Below are 20,418 nucleotides of genomic sequence, written 5' to 3'. Positions count from 1 at the left end.
ACTTCAAAAAGGGAGGAGCTTCTATGTTCGACTGCATATCTCTTTACTGTATGTTCGCCGATTTCTCCGTCAATTATGGAACGATTTTCAAAATTATTTTTTTTATTCGAAAGAGTGCACTTCCGAGGTGGTTCTATTGGAGGTAAGTCAGGATCGGACGGGAAGTGTGGTGATCTGTGTAGTGGCTAGATAGGTAAATGGGTGCAGTAGATAGGTTAAATAAGGTTTTTCTTTTTTTATTTAGTTATTAAAACGATTATTACGTATAAACTTTATTTTAAAACGCTTTTTTTATTCTTAAAAAACAAAGTTTGATTATTTTATAATTTTTAGTGAATTATTTATTTATTTTTTGAAGCCGGTTCAATTTTTTTGTTAAAAATATTTTATGTAACATGTATATTAAATAAAGCAAATCATGTATTTTGTCGAGCTCTTGTCTAAACTAATAAAAGCACCTCTAAACATATATGCATATATTGAGAATAAAACTCTATTTCATGTCAATTTATGTATAAAATCTCATTAATCGTATTCGTTAAAAACTAAAGCAATGTAAGCCAATATATTTTGCCTTGTAGTCATCAACGATTTTCAAATTATCGTAACCAAAACAACGAGAAATCTTTATTAAAAATGAGCAATATAAATTTATCATCGAGTTTAAAAATAACCCTCGAAACAATTTGCTTCTTATTAGGGGTAATTTTAATGTCATTTTTCAAAGACCCGACATCGCCCAGTCCTTTATCACGACAATCAGCCGTACCGTGTAGTTTTAGCATCGAGCTTCCGTTGGTGTTTGTCCCCTTAATGTTAATTAGATCTCGTTGGTTGTTCTTTTAGTTTTCGTTTTAGAAAATATTTAGAAATATTAATAAAAATTTAGAAAGTCATATTTCAAATTATGGTGAATTAAACAGGATGTAATATATATTTGGTTCGTTTTGCGTTTTACGATAATCTACATCTAGTTATGTTTATTATTTTCTAATTCTATGGTCATGTTTTAGTCACATTTTAGCTTACTTTTTCTTACTTACTTTACAAATTTTGGGGCGTTTAACCTATGACTTCGGGTCACCAAATATTAAACAATGTTTTTAGCTGTTTGTGGACTTTATTCCTTAAGTTCAATTCAACATATAATGCTAGATGCCTTATTTTATATCTGTAAATGCTGTTTGTTTCTTTAACACATTTCTTAATTTACTTAAGTAATACTTTCCATTTTCATGTTTTTTTTTTTTGTGAAATACAGATCAATGCATTTTATAACCAAATTGTTCTCTTTCAATCCACCAAATTAAACGCGCCACTGTGTGAAATCTAAACCTGTCATCAATTTCATCTCTAAAAATTGAAGCCAAGACTGCACTTTTTCTTCTCTGTACATATGTTAACAATCTTTCAAGGTAATATTATAGAAAAATTTTGATTCCTGATCAGAATCTACACACCACTGTCCAAAAACTCTGAATTAATTTTATCTGAAACATTAAAACTATCTTGAAGTTTTGTACCATTATTGTTTCCTTTAAACTTAACATGATTAGGTACGTTTACTAGTCGCACACAACTTGTGCCACATGTCTTTATAATTGACTGCCAATAACTCCATTGACACAAGAACCTCTTTAGTTTTGTTCTATTGAATTTTTTAAACAATACGTTGTTAATGGCTAAAAGTTTCATTTGAATTTACCAATGATATGAAGGCATTTTTCAATACCAATCCCCAGAATCTCCGTTAAATACAGGAAGTACAGTAATTGATAGCTTAGACCTTGAAAGAGGACTTTCAGATGGTTACTTCAAAATGTTTTTTGTTTTTTTAATGTAACGTAGCATTTTTATCACTTGAATGTGTCCTAGCTCTGTTTACACACATTGTATGTTTATATAAATCAAGGGTTTCAATATACGGAGATTCAAAATATTCTCTCTTCTGTTGCTGCTCCGTCATCTTAGAGATATCTACCTGATTCAATAATTCATTTGGGGTTTGCTTAAATTTATCCAAAATTATCATTATCCGGTCCCCTCGAAATACCTAAATTATCAATTTTTATTCCAAAATGTTTTTAAAATACTGAAAAAATCAAGTAATCAACTAGCTCCAAGGGTTTCTCTTCCACATTCTTTAGTTAGCCAGCTTCATTAGCTAGTGAAGCTCCAAATAATTTTCCATGAACTAATTCTATCCGATCCTAAGAAACTTTTTAATTAAACAGCTCTCTATAAGTTAACTGACCCACACTTTTTAATTCTTCAATAGATGAAGGCTTTAATTACGATGCCTTTTTTACGACTTACAATAACCATATTTGTTGTTTTTGATTGTTTCGAGTCCATGACGAATACAAACCACGTTTTCCTTTCCAACCATAAAATGTCGGATACCAATACTCCAAATCTGTCGATTTTTGTTCACAATATTTTTGTTTTCCAAAATTGACACGCTTTTGTCCAAAGAAGAAGGTCTAAAAGGACCAATTTATTTTGGTTCATTTAACCTTCTATCACGTTTCACTATATAATACACTATTTTCTTAACTATTTTAAATAGCATATATATTAACATATATAGTCAATAATATGTGAATAGCCATAACTAAAGATATCGCACTTTCTTCAAAATTGAAATGTTTTCATTAATTCAGTTAAACGCTTATGTTTTTGTTATTTTAAGTTATTTAATAAAGAAGTAAAGTATACTCATAGGCTAAAGCAACATCATCGGTATGTATTGATAAAAGTATGATTTTATTTTGAGTTAACATTTTCAATTTTCAGTTCCATTAATGATCCTAAAATAATGATATTTTAGTCATATTGTGATGAATCATATTTGCTATATGACTTTACGTTCCTTGCGTTTATTGTTGGCAGAGGTCACAAGACGTTTTCTCTTGGACATATAAGAGCCGAGGCCGCGACTGAATGCTCGTTATTTGAGCAAAGACGTGTAATGTTTGTTACTGAAATTTTACATATGAATTTTTCAAATTGTCATTATTTCAGTTGGTATTCCAAGGAAAATATGTTATGAGACTAAGATTGATTATTTGATGAATTTGTTTAATTTATAACTAGTTGGACGAATATTTCACAAAATATTACGAAATTATATTGGCATATCAAGATGAATAAATTTAATGTATATAAAGAGACTATACTAGAATTACTAGAATATACTAGAATTAAATCCATATGTTTTTAGATATACCTAACCCTCAAAATGTGCGCGTATAAACAGCTGTCAGATCATTAGTTTGTGAATAATAGCATTTTGAATGAAGCAACTTTTGTGATTTTGAAAAAAATGGATAAAAAGGAATTTCTCGTTGATAAAATATTGCTTTTTGAAGGAAAAATATAGAGTTGAAGCAAAAAACTTGGCTTGATGCCAAGTTTCCGGACACCGCCCCAGGAAAATCAACAATCCAGTATTGGTATGCTAAGTTTAGAAGTGATGAAATAAGCACCGAAGACGGTGAACGCATTGGACGCCCAAAAGAGGTTGTTACCGACGAAAACATTTAAAAAATCCTCAAAATAATTTTGCCTGACCGTGAATTGAAATGTGTGACAATGGATGAAACATCCATTATTTCACTCCGAAGTCCAATCGACAGTCATCCAGGTGGACTGCACACAATGAACCCGCTTCAAAGGCTGGGAAAACGCAACAGTCATCTGGCAAGGTTATGGCGTCAGTATTTTGGGATGCGCACGGAACAATTTTCATTGACTACCTTGAGAAAGCTTCCTTTCCTTGACTTTGAGAGACCATCTGCAGCGACTACTACCTAGCGTTATTGGACTGTTTGAAAAACGAAATCGCCGAAAAATGGCCGCATTTGAAGAAAAAGAATGTGCTGCTTCACCACGACAATGCACCGTGTCACAAGTCAGTGAAAAGATGCCAAAAATCCATGATTTGGGCTTCGAATATCTTCTTCATCCATCCTATTCTCCAGATTTGGCCTCCAGCGACTATTTCCTGTTCTCACTTGCCCTTTGCTTCAATATAGGCCTCAGTTTTGGCGATAACTTCTTCATTCGACGAACATTTCTTCCCATCGAGCATTCTTTTACGATATGAGAACAGGGAATAGTCTCTGGGGGGCAGATCTCGAGAATACGGTGGATGAGGAGCGAATTCGAAGCCAAATTCATGGAATTTTGCCATCGTTTTTACAGACTTGTGACACGGTGCATTGTCTTGGTGAAGCAGCACTTTCTTTTTCTTCAAATGCGGCCGTTTTTCGGCGAATTCGTCCTTCAAACGATCCAATAATGCTATGTGATAGTCGCTGTTGACGGTCCGTCCTTTGTCAAAGTAGTCAATGAAAATTATTTCATGCGCATCCCAAAATACAGACGCTATAACTGTTGCGTCTTTATATGTAAAGACGCATTTAATTATATATGATTTACACATCGATGGGCAATAGTTCTTTCTTCAATGGGTAAGATAGTTCCGATGTCCTCAATGTGATTTGTTCTAGTGTTTGACAGTTGTAAAAAGTTAGGTTGAGTTTGTATATAAGCGGAAAAACAGTAAGCATTAAAAGACATAACAAGAATATTAGCATCTAAGATAACAAGTGTAGTATTTAGAAAGTAAAATAAGTAAATAAAGTCCATAAGCAGTTCAAAACATAGCTTAATATTTGGTGAACCGAAATCGCGGGTAAAACGCCCCAACAATAACCTTGCCAACCGAGTGTTTCGTTTTCCCGCGCTTTGGAGCGGGTTCATCCTGTGCAGTCCACTCGGATGACTTTCGATTGGACTTCGGAGGGAAATGATGGAGCCATGTTTCATCCGTTGTCACATATCGACGTAAAAACTCGGGTTTATTACGCTTGATCATCTTCAAACATTGCTCCGAATCATCAACTCGTCGTTGTGTTTAGTCAAAAGTGAACTCGCGCGGCTACCTCTTTACACTGAGCTTTCTCATACCCAAAGACGTTTACACGTTCATTCGATATTTTTAACGTGCCTGCTATATTATTCAATTACAATTTATAGTCACTCAAAATCATTTTGTGGATTTTTTAAATGTTTTCGTCGGTAACAACCTCTTTTTGGTTCCTCACTGTGTCCATTGTCTTCGGTGCTCATTTCTGGGACAGTATGCGGAAACTCGTCATCAAATCAAGTTTTTGCTTCAACTGTATTTTTTTCCTTTAAAAATAAATATTTTATCAACACGCGATATTCCTTTTTATCCACTTTTTTTTTCACAATAACAAATGTTGCTTCACTCAAAATGCTTTAGTTCACAAACTAATGATCCGACAGCTATCAAATTTATACACGCATCATTTGAGGCTTACTAAGAAACATATGGATTTAATTCTAGTAACGTCATCTATGTGTCATTCCGGGGAACTCTCAATTGACCTGTCAAATAAAATAAAATTCATATTAACTGGTGAACATTATAACAACCAAAGTAATTCTAAACCATGAGAGAAGAACAATACACTCAGCTGATTGGCGGTCGACTTTTTCCCTTCTTCGAAACGTAAAAAATTCGAGCGAACTGAAATCTCGCTATATTTCGTGTTTCACGTCTCGAACGACACGAACGAAACTTTCGAGTTTCGACGAAAACTTTCGGCCCGGGAAAACCCCCGGAGGAAAAACTAGTTAAAATAATTATTTTTGTTTTTCAACGGAATAAAACAAAGGCGAAAAGTTAGAGGGAAGAGCGAGAAGGCGTTGGTTTACCTTCAGGTGGTTTCGGATTGTGACCGAGGAATCTCGTGTTGTTTCGTGCCAATGCCGGTTAACTGTCCAAAGTATTAATAAGAAGTAAGAAGAGTTTTTTTTTAATAAGGACCGGTTATTGTCACTGTTGCTCGAATATGTTATATTGTATTATATTGTATATTGTATTATTTGTTTTTATTATTAACATTATGTTGAGTTGTGTTAAGCAGAGAAAACAATGTTACACAAAAATACAATTTGTTTTCACTCTTCTCTGCGTAAATTAATGAAGAAAGACGAGTATGTTTATTTAAATGAATACGTAGTGGTGAAAAATATTATGATTTGGATGGAAATGACTTACGTATGTCTGGATTAGCTAACACTGATTCCGTTACGGGATCCAATTGATGATTATACAACGTGGGGGTCTCGCTACTATTTTGGTTATCTATAACTTTGCTCAAATAAAAGATTAGTAAGTTTGGTTTTCATGAAAAGTTTATTCAGTCTTTACGTTTTTTTTTGTTATGATTGAAAAATTATATCGGCTAAATGGTGACCGTGATTCGCTATACAACTTTCGGCTGCTTTTAAGGCATTTTTCATGACATCCTGCAACATCTGAGGCTAAATTTCTTGAATTTCGCGACGAATATTGTCCTTAGGATGTTGAATCGTTTGGGGCTTTTCCACATAAACATTTTGTTTTCCATCCTATAAGAAATAGTCTGGTACTATTAACTTCGGAGATCTGGCTGGCCAAGAAAAACGTCATTTAATAACTGAATTGTTGAGCGAGCAGTGTGTGCTGTTGCCCCATTTTGGTGAAACCACAAGTCCTCTAGTCCTTGCTTTTCTATTTCAGGCCGAAGAAAATTTTGAATCATATCTTGGTACCGTTCAGCAGTAACAGTAACAGCAACATCTTGGTCATTTTCAAAAAAATACTGAGCAATAATGTTTCCAGCATGAGTACAACAACATGCAGTTGTTTTTAGCGAATCCAATGATGTTTCATGATTTAATTAAGGATTCTGTGTTCCTCAAAACCTAGTTACTAACGTGGCCATTGAGAAGAAAATGAGCTTCATCGCTCATTATCAATTTAGACGAAAAATCTTCAATTTCACCAGGCAGACTTAGGATTGCATTACTGGACTCAACTCGTTGATCAGGATCTCTCGGTAGCAATTTTTGGACTAATTGAATTTTGTACGTTAACATTTTCAAATCAGCTTTCAAAATTCGCCTTTAACGGCATATATAAATGCGTAACTGGGAAACACGTCTCTGAATTAATGTTTCTGGAGACTGTGCAACACTATTGCGCACCAGAGCGACATTTTAAGCGCTACGAGACGTTCGTTGGCTTCCAGGACAAGGCGATGTGCTGTCGTACCGTATTGTCGAAAATTTGCATGTGAACGATAAATTGGGGTTTTCTGAGGCAGTGGACGATTACAATATTTTTTACGAAATTTCAGCCGAGTGGCAATAAAGGAACGATTATTTTTACTAAATATTGGTACTATTTCTGCTCATTCTTGTGGAGTAGGACATACACAATAAAATTTGGACATCTACATAATACAAAGGTTAAAGCGAAACTGAGCTAAACGTCACATAATCAAGATGGCGCGTAATCAAAATAGTAGCGACTTTTTGCCCCACCTGTTACAAATAATATATGTATAGAAATTTTACAGATCTCTACAATTAATTATTCTATCTGTACAGTTTCTGTACAGTCTGTACTGTACGGCAAATTGTAACTTATCTTATCAGTTGTCGTTTTCATTCTTAAAGGTTTATTTTTATGAAACTTCTGTGTACTAATTAAGTTTATTAGCGCGAATCTTATCAGTACCTGTAGGAACAATATCTATGTTAGCAGGTTTTATTCATGAAAGTGTGTGTTCTCTAGCGTAGGAAATTCTTTTTTTTACTGATTAACGAACTGAGCTGAATACTGAAGAAATTCAAAGATAGATCGATGTTTTTGCCAAATTATCATCGTTCTTTCCACATAGTATCGACATTGCATTGATGGTCAGAAAGATGGGAATATGTTGTTGAAGATTTTTCCCAAAGAATCGCTTTTCAAACCTAAAGAAAGTCAGAGTACATGCTAGCACCTAGTATTACGAATTCTAAATAGGTACATCTAATGCAAAATACAGCTAAATCTATCTAAATCAAGGTTGGGCAGTATTTAAAGTACTTCTTATTAAAATACGTAATTGAAATGCAAATACATACTTGGTATTTGCAACTAATTTTAAAACTAAATACCTGATGCCCAGTTATTTTGTAGTTAATATTTCAATACTTATGGCCTGAAAGTACATTTGAAAATAAATTCATTTAGCCATCTTACTTATAGATGCATTCTGCAGAAAATAGTGCTTCGTAGCTTTCTTAAACAAAATAGCAACCCGTAAAAGAGTGACATAAACTCTTTAAAATTAGTAACACAGCCTGTACTGTACGTCAAATTGTAACTTATCTTATCAGTTGTCATTTTCGTTCTTAAACGTTTATTTTCATGAAACTTCTGTGCACTAATTAAGTTTATTAGCGCGAATCTTATCAGTACCTGTAGAAACGATGTCTATTTTACCAGGTTTTATTCATGAAAGTGTGTGTTCTCTAGCGTAGGAAATTCTTCTTTTTACCGAATAATGAACTGAGCTGAATACTGAAGAAATTCAAAGATAGATCGATGATTTTGCTAAATTATCATCGTTCTTTCCGCATAGTATCGACATTGCGTTGATGGTCAGAAAGATGGGAAAATATAGTTGAAGATTAAAAAAAATCGCTTTTCAAAATGGAAGAAGGTCAGAGTACATGCTAACACCTAGTATTACGAATTTTAAATAGGTACATCAAATGCAAAATACAGCTAAATCTATCTAAATCAAGGTCGGGCAGTATTTAAAGTACTTCTTATTAAAATACGTAATTGAAATGCAAATACATACTTGGTATTTGCAACTAATTTTAAAACTAAATACCTGATGCCCAGTTATTTTGTAGTTAATATTTCAAATACTTATGGCTTGAAAGTACATTTGGAAATAAATTCATTTAGCGATCTTACTTATAGATGCATTCTGCAGAAAATAGTGCTTCGTAGCTTTCTTAAACAAAATAGCAACCCGTAAAAAAGTGACATACACTCTTTAAAATTAGTAACTCAGCCTGCACTGTGCGTCAAATTGTAACTTATCTTATCAGTTGTCATTTTCATTCTTAAACGTTTATTTTCATGAAACTTCTGTGCACTAACTAAGTTTATTAGCGCCCGAATCTTGTCAGTACCTGTAGAAACGATTTCTATTTTAGCAGCTTTTATTCATGAAAGTGTGTGTTCTCTAGCGAAGGAAAAGCTTCTTCTTACTGATTAATGAACTGAGCTGCATTAGTTCTTATTTAAATAACCTAACTTATGGTTGTATTTTATAATCGGTATTTATAATTTTAAATTAAATTAGTGAAAATAGTATATTTTGTATTTTATATTTCGAAAACATGACTTAAATATATTTTGTATTTCGTATATTAAATACTTGCAATATAGTATTTTTAACTTCAAAAAGGGAGGAGCTTCTATGTTCGACTGCATATCTCTTTACTGTATGTTCGCCGATTTCTCCGTCAATTATGGAACGATTTTCAAAATTATTTTTTTTATTCGAAAGAGTGCACTTCCGAGGTGGTTCTATTGGAGGTAAGTCAGGATCGGACGGGAAGTGTGGTGATCTGTGTAGTGGCTAGATAGGTAAATGGGTGCAGTAGATAGGTTAAATAAGGTTTTTCTTTTTTTATTTAGTTATTAAAACGATTATTACGTATAAACTTTATTTTAAAACGCTTTTTTTATTCTTAAAAAACAAAGTTTGATTATTTTATAATTTTTAGTGAATTATTTATTTATTTTTTGAAGCCGGTTCAATTTTTTTGTTAAAAATATTTTATGTAACATGTATATTAAATAAAGCAAATCATGTATTTTGTCGAGCTCTTGTCTAAACTAATAAAAGCACCTCTAAACATATATGCATATATTGAGAATAAAACTCTATTTCATGTCAATTTATGTATAAAATCTCATTAATCGTATTCGTTAAAAACTAAAGCAATGTAAGCCAATATATTTTGCCTTGTAGTCATCAACGATTTTCAAATTATCGTAACCAAAACAACGAGAAATCTTTATTAAAAATGAGCAATATAAATTTATCATCGAGTTTAAAAATAACCCTCGAAACAATTTGCTTCTTATTAGGGGTAATTTTAATGTCATTTTTCAAAGACCCGACATCGCCCAGTCCTTTATCACGACAATCAGCCGTACCGTGTAGTTTTAGCATCGAGCTTCCGTTGGTGTTTGTCCCCTTAATGTTAATTAGATCTCGTTGGTTGTTCTTTTAGTTTTCGTTTTAGAAAATATTTAGAAATATTAATAAAAATTTAGAAAGTCATATTTCAAATTATGGTGAATTAAACAGGATGTAATATATATTTGGTTCGTTTTGCGTTTTACGATAATCTACATCTAGTTATGTTTATTATTTTCTAATTCTATGGTCATGTTTTAGTCACATTTTAGCTTACTTTTTCTTACTTACTTTACAAATTTTGGGGCGTTTAACCTATGACTTCGGGTCACCAAATATTAAACAATGTTTTTAGCTGTTTGTGGACTTTATTCCTTAAGTTCAATTCAACATATAATGCTAGATGCCTTATTTTATATCTGTAAATGCTGTTTGTTTCTTTAACACATTTCTTAATTTACTTAAGTAATACTTTCCATTTTCATGTTTTTTTTTTTTGTGAAATACAGATCAATGCATTTTATAACCAAATTGTTCTCTTTCAATCCACCAAATTAAACGCGCCACTGTGTGAAATCTAAACCTGTCATCAATTTCATCTCTAAAAATTGAAGCCAAGACTGCACTTTTTCTTCTCTGTACATATGTTAACAATCTTTCAAGGTAATATTATAGAAAAATTTTGATTCCTGATCAGAATCTACACACCACTGTCCAAAAACTCTGAATTAATTTTATCTGAAACATTAAAACTATCTTGAAGTTTTGTACCATTATTGTTTCCTTTTAAACTTAACATGATTAGGTACGTTTACTAGTCGCACACAACTTGTGCCACATGTCTTTATAATTGACTGCCAATAACTCCATTGACACAAGAACCTCTTTAGTTTTGTTCTATTGAATTTTTTAAACAATACGTTGTTAATGGCTAAAAGTTTCATTTGAATTTACCAATGATATGAAGGCATTTTTCAATACCAATCCCCAGAATCTCCGTTAAATACAGGAAGTACAGTAATTGATAGCTTAGACCTTGAAAGAGGACTTTCAGATGGTTACTTCAAAATGTTTTTTGTTATTTTTAATGTAACGTAGCATTTTTATCACTTGAATGTGTCCTAGCTCTGTTTACACACATTGTATGTTTATATAAATCAAGGGTTTCAATATACGGAGATTCAAAATATTCTCTCTTCTGTTGCTGCTCCGTCATCTTAGAGATATCTACCTGATTCAATAATTCATTTGGGGTTTGCTTAAATTTATCCAAAATTATCATTATCCGGTCCCCTCGAAATACCTAAATTATCAATTTTTATTCAAAATGTTTTTAAAATACTGAAAAAATCAAGTAATCAACTAGCTCCAAGGGTTTCTCTTCCACATTCTTTAGTTAGCCAGCTTCATTAGCTAGTGAAGCTCCAAATAATTTTCCATGAACTAATTCTATCCGATCCTAAGAAACTTTTTAATTAAACAGCTCTCTATAAGTTAAATGACCCACACTTTTATTCTTCAGTTGATGAATGCTTTAATTACGATGCCTTTTTTACGACTTACAATAACCATATTTGTTGTTTTTGATTGTTTCGAGTCCATGACGAATACAAACCACGTTTTCCTTTCCAACCATAAAATGTCGGATACCAATACTCCAAATCTGTCGATTTTTGTTCACAATATTTTTGTTTTCCAAAATTGACACGCTTTTGTCCAAAGAAGAAGGTCTAAAAGGACCAATTTATTTTGGTTCATTTAACCTTCTATCACGTTTCACTATATAATACACTATTTTCTTAACTATTTTAAATAGCATATATATTAACATATATAGTCAATAATATGTGAATAGCCATAACTAAAGATATCGCACTTTCTTCAAAATTGAAATGTTTTCATTAATTCAGTTAAACGCTTATGTTTTTGTTATTTTAAGTTATTTAATAAAGAAGTAAAGTATACTCATAGGCTAAAGCAACATCATCGGTATGTATTGATAAAAGTATGATTTTATTTTGAGTTAACATTTTCAATTTTCAGTTCCATTAATGATCCTAAAATAATGATATTTTAGTCATATTGTGATGAATCATATTTGCTATATGACTTTACGTTCCTTGCGTTTATTGTTGGCAGAGGTCACAAGACGTTTTCTCTTGGACATATAAGAGCCGAGGCCGCGACTGAATGCTCGTTATTTGAGCAAAGACGTGTAATGTTTGTTACTGAAATTTTACATATGAATTTTTCAAATTGTCATTATTTCAGTTGGTATTCCAAGGAAAATATGTTATGAGACTAAGATTGATTATTTGATGAATTTGTTTAATTTATAACTAGTTGGACGAATATTTCACAAAATATTACGAAATTATATTGGCATATCAAGATGAATAAATTTAATGTATATAAAGAGTACTTTAATATGGTTACTGACAACATTAAGAAGTTTCAATAGAAAGAGGATATGTAGTAGATATTTATTACAAGTATTTATACTAGAAGAATACGAGAACATAGAAGTTTGTTACTCTAATGAGAAAATATCCTAATTATGGTGATTTACTTATAAATATTTTGATGATAAACAGTATAAATGGTCATGTATAGGAACAAAGTGAGTTATTAACTGGGATAATATTGAATATATAACATTATCAGGCGAATTCGTTACAGTCCAAAATGTATGTAAAAATTTATATTTAGTAATTCGACCGTGTGCATGAGAATCTGGAAAAGTATATATTATATTACAAATTCTATACATTACCAAGCCTTACAGAGAAGGGTATAAGTCCCTGTTTTGATTGTAAACTAGACCAAACCAGTCTAACTAACCAAATATTTAATGGTATTATAATCACCACTATAGTACCTTGTATATTGTTCACTATCTTAACATTGGGAATTATCGACTGAAAAAAGTAGAAAGAGCCAACAGTCGCAAAACAGTCGATATATTCGATAGTCAAAAAACTAGTCGACTGAATACAGTAATTACTACTTCAATCAAATGCTCGGTTCGACTGTTTCTATATTCGTAATCAGAGATGGAGATGTACCAATTCCTTCTCGTATTGAATTGATACAGGAAAGAATGGAGCTAATTGTTTGATTATCTATGCCAAATAGATCAGTTCATTCCAAACAATTCTAAATTGGCAAGTGACAGTGCGAAAATGGGAATGGAATAATAATCCCAAATATTTGTCATGGTGTTTAAATATTTGGACAGCAAGAATTGGTTTATTTATGTTTCGTTCTAATGTGCGTTTTACGAATGCTTTTTTGTTCAACCGTGGCATAAGTAAGACGGAGATGTACGTATTCCTTCTCGAAATTGGGAAGAAAGGGAAAAAGATAGTTGCTGGATTATATTCTGTTCAAAAGTTCAAAAGATTAATTAATTAATTAAGAAAATTATTTTTATTTTTTATATTATAAAGTTATAATATTAGAATATTATAATATATCTTATATTATAACATTATGTATAATTAGAGTGTAAAGACGTATGGCTTAATTACTTCTAAATATTAATTGTATCATATGTTCTCAAACAAACTGTATCAACTATTTAACAACCGCACCTTATTTAAACAAATTCATAATTTTATTTATGCTTAATTAGGAATATCTTGAGATTAGTATTCGTTGAAACTTCAAAGAAGGAAGTATCAAAAGGCTTCAACGAACATCGAGAGACTTAGAGAACGGAACAAGTCACTAAAAAAGTCCTAGTAGTTGTTAAGATAACATAAATGCAGTCAAAATTATTAAACTATTTATCAATCAAAATGGTTTTCTAATTATCCTATTATAATAATAAATAATATTTCAAAAAAAAGATTCTTAAACGCTACTATATTGATGCACATTTTTATCTATAGTAATATTAAAAACAAAACATAAAATCATATATTTATATAAAACCATATAATAAGCATATTATATACAAGGTCGCGATTAGATTGTCCACTTAAACAGTAAATAGTAGCGTAGGGAACTTTCGACTGAAATTTACTATCGACTGTTTAGTAATTGCTACTTTTTACTACCTACTGTTTCAGTCGCTATTTTTCATTCTACTGATTTTACTACTTATTACTAGTAGCTGTTTCTATCGAGTGTTTTCAGTCGCTATTTTTAGTCCGACTGATTTTATTACTATTTACTATCGCCTATTTCAGTCGGTTTTAGTTACTATTTTTGCTTCTACTAGTTCAATTTTATTGATGTTTAACGTTCTGGCTCTGTCATCCTAGCCGTGACCTTGACAAACATGTATCGAATTTATGCTTAAATAGATTTATATGTAATATATATATAGTTTTATGATTTTTTTGGTAGTTTGCTTGCAAATAACAGTATATTGCATATTAATATAGCAATATTTTGAAACGATATTTTTCTAAACTGTTAATGCAATAAGATAAAATGATTAAAATTGTGAATGGTAAATAGTCGAAACTTTTGACTGTTTTTGTGACTATAATAGGTAATATTTCGATTACTCCCTCGATTTTTGTTAAAAAATATTTCTGTTCAATAGTAAATAAAGCATTTCCTTCATTTAGAAAAGCTCTAATAGTTAGTTCGCGATCGTTCTTAATTATGTCATGGATTAGTTGCTTTTTTCTATGATTAGGTATATGCTTAATTTTTATTTAGTATTTATGATTATTGTACATCTTTCGTTTTTAGATTTTGTTAAATATATATTGTATTGTCTCTATTTGTTATAGTATATTATTTAAAAATAGCAATTAACTTATTAAAATACTATAAAACATTCGTAGGGTATTATTCCATTCCACAGAAAAATTCACATACTTTTTTACATATTCGCAGAATATTCAAATATATAAGTAATTCTACTTCCTCTAAAATGAAATTATTAATTGCATGATAAAATAATTCAGTAATTTTTGTTTCCTTTTGTATTTTAAAATTAGTACGTGAAGAAATATATACACATCCTTCTCCCTTATACTACCATTGGAAAATATAAGGATATTTAAAATTAACTGATCCAAGCAATTACCTCCATTCTTTCCTCTCTCACAATTTATACGGGAAAGCATTCGTACATCTTCGTCTGACATCGCGAACGGAACAAAACAGTCGCATCATGCATTAGTGCACCTAGTTTTTTGACTATCGACTGTTTTACAACTATCAACTGTTTCGACTATTTTCAGTCGATAGTTAAAAACTGCGTAAACTGATCAGTAATGCCATCAAATTTATTGATTCGCTGAAGTAAACAAAACTATTAATTAGATAAATTATATATATTTTAATATTGATTAATTAAGTTCAAATAAAATGATGTGGTTCAAGAAATGCTGTAAAATTTCAATCGTTAGCGCAAAAACTCTCTGATATTTTCATTATTTTTATAAAGGAAGTGGTGGTTTCTGGCCGGTGGCAATTTCGCTTGTCTTAGAAAGTGTCGCGGTCACAATATTATTCTAATTTTTACATAATGACGGCTGATCGATCAACTTTCCCGAGCCAACCGTAATGAATAGCCTATTAAACGATTAGGTTTGGTCTTTCTAATGGATTCCAGTCAGGAAAGCAATTATTAAAGGTTGTAGGAGACGGCCGACAACGAAAACTGGTGTTACATCAATTATGGATATTATTTATGTGTTTTCCCATATTTTTTTTCATGTTTTTTTATACTGCTCCATCATTATCCTTGTTTTTTATATAGCTTTTAATGTCGCTCGATATCAACAAAATCCAATTAATGTCAATAGTACAATGATCTACAAATACCATTTTTAATATCATCAAAATTGATCGTCGTATCATTTAACACTATTAATTATTATGATATAAAATTATCGATGTGCCATTAAGAATCTAGAAAAATAAGTCTTAAGAAAAATGATTACTCGTTTGTTGAGAAAAGAAGCACGACACAAATATTAGGATTTTAATGTATTTATATATTTTTTTATTGAAACAACCCGTTTATATATAGTCAATTCAAAACAGCAGTGAACCCACGTGATCTGCCAAGACGTCGCAATGTTGCCGCACCAACTATGAGTTTTAGTACATTTTGACTTTGACATATAACAAAATTCTAGTCTAAAAAATAATTAATGAATAATGTTATCTACTATAATTTATTTTAACATTATAGTACATCTAATGCATATATTATCGAAGAACTTAAAACTACAATTGTTTATATAGCGACAATACCTTATACGTTAGAGTTGTTTTATTATATTTACATTAAACTTTTTCTACATTAGTATAGGTAGAATTCTAGGTGCGATTTTTTATTTAGTGGTATACTCCGACGGCCTAATAAATTTATAAGTATTTTACTTTCATCAGAGAGCATATTTACCTTTTACGCTTAGTTCTTGTTTCTTTCAATGCAATGTTTCCTTGTAAATTCATTTTGATATTACTATATTTCTATATTAACAATGAAATATACTCATAGAGCTTTCACGCACCATAATACAATTTCCTATAGCTAAATATATTATTTGTATACTGACCATTAGTTATTTCTTCTTTCATCGCCCTGTCTTGGTAATTGGTAGCATTGAATCATAAACCAAGATTCATAAAGTTTTATTCAATCACATTCAGAATCACTAATCAAGTGAATAACTAAACAGTTTATTTCCAACATATCAAAAACTTGCTCACGATTCTACAATTTGTCAATTTCTTCTTCGATTTGTCTGATAGAGCTCATCCAAATCAAAGGTGTTCTTTTCGACAATGCCCCTTTCCATAAATCCAGACAGATCTGGTTTGAATATCCTCCTAGATCTGAATGTCTATTGTAATAATTCTTATCAACTCAATTGGATTAAATATGCAGTGGTAGGGAGCAAGACATAATACTCTATAATATCTTCTCTCAAGCTTATTTCTAAAAAAGTAAATTACATAAAGTGCAATTAAATATTTCATTTATATTTACCGACTAACAATTTGGTATAGTTCATTATTTAACATAGTTTCTTCAGAACTTCTTTTATATAGAATATGGCATTCCTTAATTGCAGCCTTTGATGATGCACTTGTTGGTATCTTGTTCACCAGTGTACCGCGATATGGTACATTGTTCGTAACAATAACTAATGGTTCCTCAAAGTTATTTAAGGGTTGATTTTCAAATCACAGCAAAAACAAGTTATGGTTCTTTTCTCCTAATAGTCATCCTTGAACTTAGCGGAAAATACTTATTCTGCACCAGAAACTAAACTATTCCTGTTTTCAGCATGAAAGACTATATGTCTGTAACGAATTATTAATAAGTGTTATGACTAACAAAACCTAATCGATAGTTATTCCTGTGTTTACCTTTTTCCATCAATTTTTGTTGTCTCTACACTATATCTATTATCATTTTGCCATGAGTGACCCAATGTATTATTCTGAAATATCCATGTCTCACCTAAATATACAAGTTGTTATAATAATCCTTCCTTGATTTTGTTATCTGAACACACTAAAATTATTTCCAAAAAAAAACCCAGTGTGTTAATATTTATCAGTATCAATACTTACTTCTCTAACGTGTTTTATTGGAAAGAAGGGCCCTATTAGAGATTAAAGACGCAACCTGTTTGTGATTGTTGCTATTTATTAGTCTTGATATTTACAATCAGAGTGATCATAAATATTAAATTAGCAAACTTAGTTTACTATTATTTTGTATGAACTGTAATTTGAGTAACATCTAAATTTTATTTATATATTTTATTCTCATATTTATTTATTTTTATATAGCTTTTATATATAATATATATTTTATATAAAAGCTTTTGTTTATCGTATATGATATAGAATAATCGAAGATGGAAAAATTTAATGAGCTCTATATCTATCTATCAGTATCATATACAGGTGTTTTTTTAAAACGTCTACGACTAACATAAGACAGAAAGAGAACGCATCTAATTTTTCTCATCAGATCTCGTAAGTTCTATAACTAATATAAAGTTTCCGAAGGCAAATATCATCCGGATCGGGCCCAGAAAACCATCACAGCGTCGACCGAGAATCGGCCTCGCCGCCTTCTGTTGGAGTTCATAACTTTTTGAAACTGGCGTCGGTCGCTTCGAATACCGAAAGAATAATCGTAATGAAACCGCGGATCTCCCTCCCCCGCCGCTTAAATGTTAACGAAGGAATTGTATTTACTAACTTAACCGAATCGTCGTTTTTGAATGGGCGCCCCGCGTAAGGTGTAATTTCCATGCAGAGGTATAATCCGGGCATTAGCGGGATAAAGGACGTCAAGATAGACCTAAAATTAGACGTAATTGTGACGTTTGATTGCGTTTTTGTCGAGGTCTGTTATTTGCCGACACAAAAGCTTTTCCGAGTCTGGCTTTCACAATCGTTAACATTTTTGTTCGGCTGGCTCTACTCGATCGTTTAATCCCTCAAAAGTTTTCTGCGTTCCGTGCTTTCTCTACTAAATATGCTTAACTAACCCTATATTTTCGTTAAACAATAATGCAGTAACTCTATAGTGATTACAGATAATCCCATTAGCAACAACCCAAATAATAATATTCAAATTATGATACAGGTACGTACAGCCTTGGAAGTATTCTATAATCCTTTCCAAATAACCCCGAACTAACGTGATCAACACTTATGACGTCACAACGTTTCAGCATTGGCTTTAATATATAACAAAATTATAATCTAAATAAAATAATGAAATAAAATTAATGATATCAAATATACTATTATAATAAAGCAAACATTATCGAATGACTTATAAGAAGAGTATCTTTACCTTTTTATGTTTAGACATTGTTTCATTACTTTCTGTACTTCAACCTCACGTTTCTTTCTTGTGAAGTTATTTTGATGTAAAAATATTTCTCCACAGTTTCTTCAATTGCTGCTTCTATGTATTTCTTACCAGATAATCACTGCATTCTCCCTCATGCATTTACCATATTAGCGAAATAATTAGTACTCAATCTCCCCTAGTACATTCCAACCAAATGCCCATAACAAATAAATTGAAAAGTCCCCGGCTTACCTAAAACACATTTTTTTTTTTTTTTGACAAAATTACTTTTTTTTGTTCAACATAATTTTGCGACCCTCCAGCTTTTTGGATACCATTTTTGTAGTACGATTTGACCTTTCCTTCAAAATAGGCCTCAGTTTCATTCATTCGACGAAAATTACTTCGTAGCGAGCATGCTTTTGAGATCCGAGAACAGGAAATAGTCGCTGGAGGCCGAATCTGGAGAATACGGTGGATGAGGAATTAACTCGAAACCCAATTCATAGATTTTTGCCATCGTTTGTAACACGGAGCATTGTCTTGGTGAAGTTGAACTTTCTTTTTCTTCAAATGCGGCCGTTTTTCGGCGATTTCGTCCAATTCAAAAGGTCCAATTGCGCTATGTAATAGTCGCTGTTGATGGTCCTTCCTATTTTAAGGTAGTCAATGAAAATTATTCCATGCGCATCTCAAAATACAGATACCATAACCTTGCCAGCCGACTGTTGCGTTTTCCCACGCTCTGAAGCGGGTTCATCAGTTTGCATCGGTGTGCAGTTCACTCGGATGTCTGTCACATAACCACGCAAAAGCTGGGGTTTGTTACGATTGATCATCTTAAAACACTGCTCTGAATTATCAACTCGTTGTTGTTTTTGGTCAAAAGTGTGCTCGCGCAGCACCCACTTTGCAGAGAGCTTTCTCGTACCCAAATATTCGTGAATGATATGATGTACACGTTCAGTTGATATTTTTAGGGTGTCTCCTGTTTCATTCAATTTCAATTTACAATCATTCAAAATCATTTTGTGGATTTTTTTAATGTTTTCATCGGTAACAACCTCTTTTTGGGCGTCCACTGCGTTCACCGTCTTCGATGCTCATTTCACCACGTCTAAACTTAGCATACCAATCCTTGATGGTTGATTTTTCTGGGGCAGTGTCCGGAAACTCGCCACCAAGATAAGTTTTCGCTTCAACTGTTTTTTTTCCCTTTAAAAGAGCAATATGTTATCAACAGGCGAAAATCTTTTTATTCATTTTTTTACTATAACAAAAAGTTGCTTCACTCAAAATGCTATAATTCACAAACTAATGATCCGACAGCTGTCATATTTATTAAAACATATGGATTTAATTCTAGTAGCACGATCTATATGTCAGGCTGGGGACTTTTCAATTGACCTGTTATATATTCTAGACAGTTACATATATATCCACGCTCGGAAATCGTACATATAACAAATTTTTTCACTATTATCCTATATTAACTATATAAGCCCACATCAAGAAACTTTCATATATTCACCCTCACTTCCA

This window comes from Rhynchophorus ferrugineus, unplaced genomic scaffold (assembly GCF_030347505.1).
Source record: "Rhynchophorus ferrugineus isolate W39M unplaced genomic scaffold, kcgeb_rfMv2 rfM11, whole genome shotgun sequence".
Lineage (NCBI taxonomy): Eukaryota > Metazoa > Arthropoda > Insecta > Coleoptera > Curculionidae > Rhynchophorus > Rhynchophorus ferrugineus.
The sequence above is the reverse complement of the archived record's forward strand: the minus strand, read 5'-3'. Positions refer to the sequence as shown.